This window comes from Physeter macrocephalus, chromosome 16 (genome assembly GCF_002837175.3).
Source record: "Physeter macrocephalus isolate SW-GA chromosome 16, ASM283717v5, whole genome shotgun sequence".
Taxonomy (NCBI): Eukaryota; Metazoa; Chordata; class Mammalia; order Artiodactyla; family Physeteridae; genus Physeter; species Physeter macrocephalus.
Window position 1 is genome coordinate 32,986,125 of NC_041229.1, and position 9,567 is coordinate 32,995,691.

Here is a 9,567-nt window from a genome sequence, read left to right on the forward strand (position 1 = left end):
TTCATCCCAGCTTACCCTTCACCCTCCCTGTGTCCTCAAGTCCATTCTCTACATCTATGTCTTTATTCCTGTCCTGCCTCTAGGTTCTTCAGAACCATTTTTTTTTTTTTTAAGCTATCACTGTGCTCTCTCATTCTCTTACACGGTCCATAGGAAATCTGCAACTTTGACGCTTCGTAAATGGGAGTTCACTTACTCTCAAAATATTTCCAGAGACTGCACTGCTATAGGTCAACCCAACTAGCATCTCACTCTTTGGATTCCTCAGTCATGAGTAGGATACCAATACCATGTTTACCAAACTCATAGCAGACATATTTAATTCCAGAAGCCATTCTTCACTGGGCTCCAGGGAAAGGAGAACTCCATTCCTTCCATGGGTAGGGAAAGTTCTCACAAAATCTTTTCTTACCTCCTACTCCAACACTTGATAGGCTGAAGGTGTGTAGTTAGCTAAGGGCTATAAAGCTGACCACTTGTTTTGCAATTCATAGTTTGGTGGTCTTGCACCAACACTTTTATATATGATGTGATTAAAATACAGTTAACTTTTAGTCATTTTTTCATAATTGATAGGCACACACATATGTAACTAGTTCATGTTCAAATTCACATCAGTTTTAGAGTTGCTTTGTAATATTGAAGATACTGAGAATCCTGTGTGATATGTTATTCTAGGAACAACACAGCCTAGAAGGGTCTTGAATTTCATTTTTGTGTCAAAGGGATTGCATAGTCCTGAAGATTTAAACTTTCAGGTTGGAAGTGTATTTTATTTTCCTGGGAAAGTTCAATACTATTTTCTAGAGGAATAAGGAAATGAAATGCCACAAGTGAGGAATCAATTTAGGTTGGGGATTGTGTATGTATGTGTAAGTTGCTGGATGTCTATGAAACAAATCTGTGTGGGAAAATGTCATTTTGGGATTATACTTTTATGTTGTGGGAAGGAGAGAGATAAATAATTGACCCTGGCCATTTTAGTTTCCCCTGGTTTCTCCTGCAAGTAGAGAAAATGCATAAATACTAAATGCACACATAAAACTGCTCCTTGGCAGATGTGGATTATATTCTAAAGGGACACACTTAAAGAACATCACCCAAGTCTCTTATTTATTCTGCAGCCCCTAAGCATGTCTCAGGGCAGGTCTACAGTATTGTCAGGTACAGTTTTACACAGCTGTCTGTAATTTCTCTTTTGTTGTTTTAACCCTGGGTGAACCTCGCTTTGAGAAAACCTCCTATACAATTCAGCTTGAGCAAGTTTTTAAATTGTGGTTGGAATATTATTTTTTTAATACTAAACAACTTTTCAGTTTACAAAAGTGTCACTATAAATTTTTTCTAATATTAAATCTTCTTCAGTGTAGTTTTAAAAATTAAATTTATACCAGTTGGTCTAAACAACATATTTTTAGTAGCCTGGAGTTTCCTCAGAGGACACTAAGAGCATACACAGTATAGAGGTGCCCCCAGCATCTGATGGACAGTGGACGACACTAGACAGGGAGAATGGATGCAGACATATTCCTGAATACACCTGAGGCCAGCCTTGCCTTTGAGGGCTGTGGAAGCAGCTGGGGGGACGTTAGGGATACTATGTGGACAGGTAGGGGATGTGAGTCAAAAATATTTCCTTATTAATGTTAATATCCTCTCACTTGTTCTCACAGACAAAGGGTGAGTGTGGAGGAGGAACTGGGGATATTTAGGACATGTGTCTTAAGGAGTTTCTTTTCCTCTGGGCCTTGTTTCTCTAACAGGATCGCTTACCTTTAAAAACAGGTCCAGATTTGGCAGCTTGGTCAGGATCTAATGGCAGCACATAAATGAATAGCAAGATGAGTCTGGCACAGGGAGCCCCAGAAGAACAAGTCATGTCTTGTTCTAGCGTGAAAAGTGGGCAAGAAAGTAAATGTTCATATGGACTTCTTGAAGATGGGGACAATGTCCTCACGAGTGGCCATTCAATAAATGTTGCTTAATAAAAGAAGGACTGAATCAAAGAACAGGCAGCAGAGAGTCTGCTAAGATGTCAGCCCCAACTCTGATGTAGAGCATCAATTTCTCAGAACATGAGCTCTTGGAGGGCAGAGTCCACCTGTGTGGCTTTTAGCCTCTCCCTCCCCTCCCTGCCTCCCTCCTACTTGAAAGTACTGAGGAAGGATTGTATATCCACTCCCAGCCTAGTAAATGATTGTCTGGGATGATCAGATTAGAGTCTTTATAAATGTCTGAGAAATATGACTGGTACCATTTTACTTTTGAATTTTAAGAATTACATGAGATATATATGTGCAATTTATAAGGAGTGGAAAATAGATAAGTTAAAAAGAAGAAAATAATTCACTATGGCACTAATTAGCAATAGCAAGATAGATAACTGTACAAAAATGGGATCACACTGTACATATTATTTGTGTCCTGTTTTTTTTCCTTATGTGACAAACTATGAACATCTTTTTTTGTGGTGTGATTTTAGAAGTGCTCTATTAATGTAATGCCTATCTCTTATGCTCTACTCTAACCAAGATTAATCAGCTACAGATTTTTTAAACTAAACTTGGTAGTTTCCTCCCTGCTTCTAATGAATCGCTACCATTCATTAGAAGATCCAGCAAACTGTGTCAGTTCTGCCTGTGATATAGTAAAGAAATGGGGTCATCTAAAGAGGGAAGTTAAGTTTAAAAATCCACCTAACAGTACACAAAAGTGTGGCAAAACCTCAAGGAAAAGCTGAGCTTCAGCGGCAAGAGAGTAAGGCATCGTGTAGAACATGGCACAGCCACAAACCTCCCTTTCCTTCCAAGCACTGGTTCAGGTGCAGGGTGATACCAGGAGTAGGGAAGAAGCAGCTCCTTGGAACAAAGACACTCATTCATAGAGATTATTTGGGTTTCAATAAATTTGTGACAGCGGTCCTAATCCTAAACTCAAATTCAGAACCACCCTGGTGTAAAGTTTACGAGATTAGAGCGGGGTGCCTGGGAGAGAGCTGGACCCTGTCCAGTGCTGTAGAGCTGGAGAAGGGGACACTCCTCAGAGACTCCAAGCCATGGACTTTGCTTTCTCCCTTCAACCCCAGTGAGGATGTGACTGCACAGGTTGGACTTTAGTTCAATAAACAGAGAACATAATTTTTTTGATGTGTACATTTCAGTGGGTTTTAGTGTGTTCACAAGGTTGTGCAACCTCCTCCACGATCTAATTTCAGAACATTTTAATCACTTCAGAAAGGAGCCCTGTACCTAATAGCAGTCACAGTCCATTCCCCTCTCCCCCCACCCTGGCAACCTAATCTCCTTTCCAACTCTATGGATTTGCCTCTTCTGGACCTTTCATATAAATGGAATCATATAAAATGTGGTCTTCTGTGTATGGTTTCTTTCACTTAGCATGATGTTTCCAACACTTATCCATGTGGTAGCATGTATCAAAACTTTATCCTTTTATGGCTGAATAGTGTTCCATTTTATGGATATACCATCTTTTGTTCTTCCATTCATCAGTCGACAGATGTTTGGGTTGCTTCCACTTTTTGGCTTTAATGAATCATGCTGCTATGCACCTTTTTATGTGAACATATAGTTTCAATTATCTTGCAGAAGCCAATGTGCTTGAATATTTCTTTAAGCAAAAATGCAAGGATTGGGGAACAATTTGTTTTCAATTTTTCTGTAAACCTAAGACTGTTTTATAAACAAAGTCTGCTAATTAATCTAAAAAATGCATGGATCATTATTTTTTAGTGTGAATGGTGATTTATGATTTATGTGTGAAAGGCAGTGACACACCAGGAATTTGGCTGTTTTCTCCCCCAGCTTTATTGAGGTATGGTTGACAAATAAAAGTGTATATGATTGACTTTTGAACAACACGGGTTTGAGCTGAACACAGGTCCATTTATACAAGGAATTTTTTCAATAAATACATAGTCGGCACACACAGTTCTGCATCCTTGAATATGGAGGCCCACTGTGGGCCTCAAGCATACCCAGGTTTTGGTATCACTGGCAGGTCTTGAAACCAGTTCCCCTGGGGATACTGAGGAACAATTGTATATTTAAAGTGTGCAAAGTGATGATCTGATATATGTATGCATTGTGAAATGATCATGTCAATCAAGCTAATTAAGACATCCATTGCCTCACATAGTTACCCCCCTCCCTCATTTTTTTTTTTTTTCTGGTGAGAATGCTTACAATCTGGTCTCCTAGCAAATTTCAAGTATACAATTTTATTAACTATAACCACATGTGGTGCATTAAATCCTCAAAACTTATTCATCATATAACTGAAAGTTTATACCCTTCAATCAACATCTCCCCATTCCATCCACCTCTCCAGACCTTGGCAATCACCATTCTACTCTCTGTTTTCATGGGTTCTACAATTTTTTGTTTCTTCCAGATTCCACTTCTAAGTGGTACTATACAGTATATGTTTTTACGCCTGACTTATTTCGCTTCATATAATGTTCTTCAATTTTATCCAAAATTTGTTGTCACAAATGGCAGAATTTCTTTCTGTTTTAATGGCTGAAATCTTTATCTGTTTATATCTTTAACCATTCATGCATCAAGAGACACAGGTTTCTTTTCATATCTTGGCTATTGTGAATAATACTGCAATGAATATGGGAGTGCTTTTGTTTTCTTTGAATATGTACCCAGAAGTAGGATTTCTAGACCATATGGTAGTTCTATTTTTAGTCTTTTGAGGAAAATCTGTATTATTTTCCATAGTACCTACATCAATTTAAACTTCTATCAACAGTGTACAAGGGTTTCCTTTTCTTCAAATCCTAGCCAACATTTGTTATCTCTTCTCTTCTTGATAATAAAAACTTGGCTATGTTTCAATGCTGATCACAGTGACCAACAGTCCCACAGAGAAACCAGGCCTGAGGAAAAATCCAGGGCAGGAATTACTGCATTTTCGTCAGCTCTGTGCAGCTGCCTGTTTTCCGTTAAATTCATTTGTTGCCTAAATAAAATGGAGCACACAGTAAGAATAAGAGAATATGTGGTCTCCTCCCCATATGGTAATCTGGAATGCTGCAGGTAATATTCTTTCCTTTAATATATTAAAAATTATAAAATAATTCAATTTGGTTTGAAGAAGTTAGGGAACAGAGATGAGCATAAAGAAGAACTTAATTCATTTCCACATAAATTAGAGAGTATTGTTAATATTTCCCTTTACAAAACATGAAATCAGTTTTTTGATGACTGTAGTTTGTGTTCTGCTTTTTCCTCTAATCAATGAACTATGAATGAATTTCAAGGCATCTGGTTAGCATTATCTACTAATGTGGTACTGTTTTTCCTTTATGTTCTGCTGTAAACAAATTTAATCATATTAAGACTTTTTTCCTTGAAGAAAACATAGGGTGAGCAAATCTGTTTCTAGTCCAAAGCAGGCACTTCCATTTATTTTATTCTAGGATCAAACAGTGCTAACCTTACATGAGGCAGACAGCACTGGGTCTCAGCTAAAGGGACACACAGACATTTAAAAATTATAGTGGATCTGTCTGGAAATGGTAGAAGAAACTCAGGAGAAAATGGGAAACCAGGAAGAGAGAGTTTGGTTATGTTATAGGATGAGAAGATATAGAAAAAGAAAGTCTGGAGTTTCATTGTGGTGGCAGGGGTTACTTGACCTGGAAAATTTGAAAGCCAAAGAAAGGGAAGTCTAGAAGAGCTTAGGACATAGAATTCCCAGACCCCACTGCCAGACACCCAGGTCGTGCCAGCAATCTGAGGTTAACAAATGTTTGCCGGTGATGATCTATTCAACAGATAATTTATTTGTGATTATTATCATAAGCAGATGTGATGTGTTCTGTTTCAGAGGTAATATTTCACCATTAAAGTGTTAAAATCATCTGTAATATATGTTTGATAATAACTAGAAAATGTAGGTAATAAAAATGAAACAAATTTATTCATTATGTCTCTTCACTTAAGTAGGTGTGAAAGTATCTTTTTCTAAATGGCATGATACTTTTCGTTTTTGAACAACATCTTTATTTTTTTAATACAGCAGGTTCTTATTAGTTATCTATTTCATACATATTAGTGTATATACATCAATCCCAATGTCCCAATTCACCTCACCACCACAACCCCTCGCCATTTTCACCCCTTGGTGTCCATACGTTTGGCATGATACATTCTTGCTATTGGTGTCTTGGCTTTTCCCATATGAATCATCTATAAAAATATTTTCAGTAGCATAGCTTTTGGGAAATGTATTGTTGATTTGGTGATTTCTCTCCTTACCTTCAATTCTAACATCAGGTAATGAAAGTAAGACATTTTCTGTATAGAGAAAGCAGGCATGCTTCCCCTTCACACTTCTGGTCAGTCACTGCCATCTGATGTGCCTTCAGAATCCAATAAAGAACATTGGTTCCGCATAGTTAGAGAAAGAATGGGACCACGTAAAGGTGCATGTGGAAGCTAGAAAAAAGAAAGAAAGAAAAAAAGAAAGAAAGAAAGAAAGAAAGAAAGAAAGAAAGAAAGAAAGAAGGAAAGAAAGGAAGGAAGGAAGAAAGAAAGAAGGGAAGAAAGAAAGAAGGAAAGAAAGAAAGAAAAAAGAAGGAAAGAAGGAAAGAAAGAAGGAAAGAAAGAAAGAAAGAAGGAAGGAAAGAAAGAAAAGCAGGGAACTTCTGCTGCTAGTGTCCTTGTCCCTGTGGTGAACCACAGCCACCCCCTGCCTCTTCAGGAGACCCTCCAACACTAGCAGCAAATCTACAAGGAAGCTATGATTCTCCACTTACAGATAAGGTAACTGAGGCTTAGAAATACTCTTCCAAGGTCATCCAGTTTGAATGTGTCAGAGCTGGTGTTTGTGTCCTAAAGATCACCCTACATGCCTTGGAGGATAAGAGAACCCTGAACTGGGACTGTAAGAAGGTATCAAATTAGAGAAAGAGTGGATTTTAAAGCTCAGACAGAGAAGCCCAAGCCGTGTGGCTGATAGGGTCTTGGTGCTCCGGCCGGGTGTCAGGCCTGAGCCTCTGAGGTGGGAGAGCCGAGTTCAGGACATTGGACAACCAGAGACCTCCTGGCTCCGCATAATATCAATCGGTGAGAGCTCTCCAAGAGATCTCCGTCTCAATGCTAAGACCCAGCTCCACTCAATGACCAGCAAGCTCCAGTGCTGGACACCCCAGGCCAAACAACTAGCAAGACAGGAACACAACCCCACCCATTGGTAGAGAGGCTGACACCCCAAGTTGTCACAGACACACCAAAACATACCACTGGACGCAGTCCTGCCCAATGGAAAGACAAGCTGCCCAATGGAAAGACAAGATCCAGCCTCATACATCAGAACACAAGCACCAGTCTCCTCCACTAGGAAGCCTACACAACACATTGAACCAACCGTAGCCACTGAGGGCAGACACCAAAAACAACAGGAACTGCAAACCTGCAGCCTGTGAAAAGGAGACCCCAAACACAGTAAGTTGAACAAACTGAGAAGACAGAGAAATATACAGCAGATGAAGGAGCAAGGTAAAAACCCCCAGAACCAAACAAATGAAGAGGAAATAGGCAGTCTACCTGAAAAATAATTCAGAGTAATGATAGTAAAGATGATCCAAAATCTTGAAAATAGAATGAAGACAATACAAGAAATGTCTAACAAGGACCTAGAAGAACTAAAGAGCAAACCAACAATGATGAACACACAATAAATGAAATTAAAAATTCTCTAGAAGGAATCAATAGAAGAATAACTGAGGCAGAAGAACAGATAAGTGAACTGGAAGATAAAATAGTGGAAATAACTACCACAGAGCAGAAAAAAGAAAAAAGAATGAAAAGATTTGAGGACAGCCTCAGGGACCTCTGGGACATTAAACACACCAACATTCGAATTATAAGGGTTCCAGAAGAAGAAGAGAAAAAGAAAGAGAATGAGAAAATATTTGAAGAGATTATAGCTGAAAACTTCCCTAAAGTAGGAGAGGAAATAGTCAGTCAAGTCCAGGAAGTGCAGAGAGTCCAATACAGGATAAATCCAAGGAGAAACACGCCAAGACATATATTAATCAAACCATCAAAAATTAAATACAAAGAAAAAATATTAAAAGCAGCAAGAGAAAAGAAACAAATGACATACAAGGGAATCCCCATAAGGTTAACAGCTGACTTTTCAGCTGAAACGCTGCAATCCAGAAGGGAGTGGCAGGACATATTTTAAGTGATGAAAGGGAAAAACGTAGAACCAAGATTACTCTACCTAGCATGGATCTCATTCAGATTTGATGGAGAACTTAAAACTTTTACAGACAAGCAAAAGTCAAGAGAATTCAGCACCACCAAACCAGCTTTACAACAAATGCCAAAGGAACTTCTCTAGGCAGGAAATACAAGAGAAGAAAAGACCTACAATAACAAACCCAAAACAATTAAGAAAATGGTAATAGGAACATACATATCGATAATTACCTTAAATGTAAATGAATTAAGTGCTCCAACCAGAAGACATAGACTGGCTGAATGGATACAAAAATGAGACCTGTATATATGCTGTCTACAAGAGACCCAATTCAGACCTAGGGACACTTACAGATTGAAAGTGAGGGGATGGAAGAAGATATTCCATACAAATAGAAATCAAAAGAAAGCTGGAGTAGCATTTCTCATATCAGACAAAATAGACTTTAAAATAAAGACTATTACAAGAGACAGAGAAGAACACTACATAATGATAAAGGGATCAACCCAAGAAGAAGAGATAACAATTGTAAATATTTATGCACCCAACATAGGAGCACCTCGATACATAAGGCAAATGCTAACAGCCATAAAAGGGGAAATCGACAGTAACACAATCATAGTAGGGGACTTTAATACCCCACTTTCACCAATGAAGAGACCAACCAAAATGAAAATAAGGACACACAAGCTTTAAATGACCCATTAAACAAAATGGACTTAATTGATATTTATAGGACATTCCATCAAAAAACAACAGAATACACTTTCTTCTCAAGTGCTCATGGAATATTTTCCCAGATAGATCATATCTTGGGTCACAAATCAAGCCTTGATAAATTTAATAAAATTGAAATTGTATCAATTATCTTTTCTCACCACAATGCTATGAGACTAGATATCAATTACAGGAAAAAAACTGCAAAAAATACAAACACATGGAGGCTAAACATAACACTACTAAATAACCAGGAGATCACTGAAGAAATCAAAGAGGAAATAAAAAAATACCTAGAAACAAATGACAATGAAAACACAACCGCCCCAAACCTATGGGATGCAGCAAAAGCAGTTCTAAAAGGCAAATTTAGAGCATTACAATCCTACCTCAAGAAACAGGAATAATCTCAAATAAACAACCTAAGCTTACACCTAAAGCAATTAGAGAAAGAAGAACAATAAAACACCAAAGTTAGCAGAAGGAAAGAAATCATAAATGTCAGATCAGAAATAAGTGAAAAATAAATGAAGGAAATGATAGCAAAGATCAATAAAACTAAAAGCTGGTTCTTTGAGAAGAAAAACAAAATTGATAAACCATTAGCCAGAC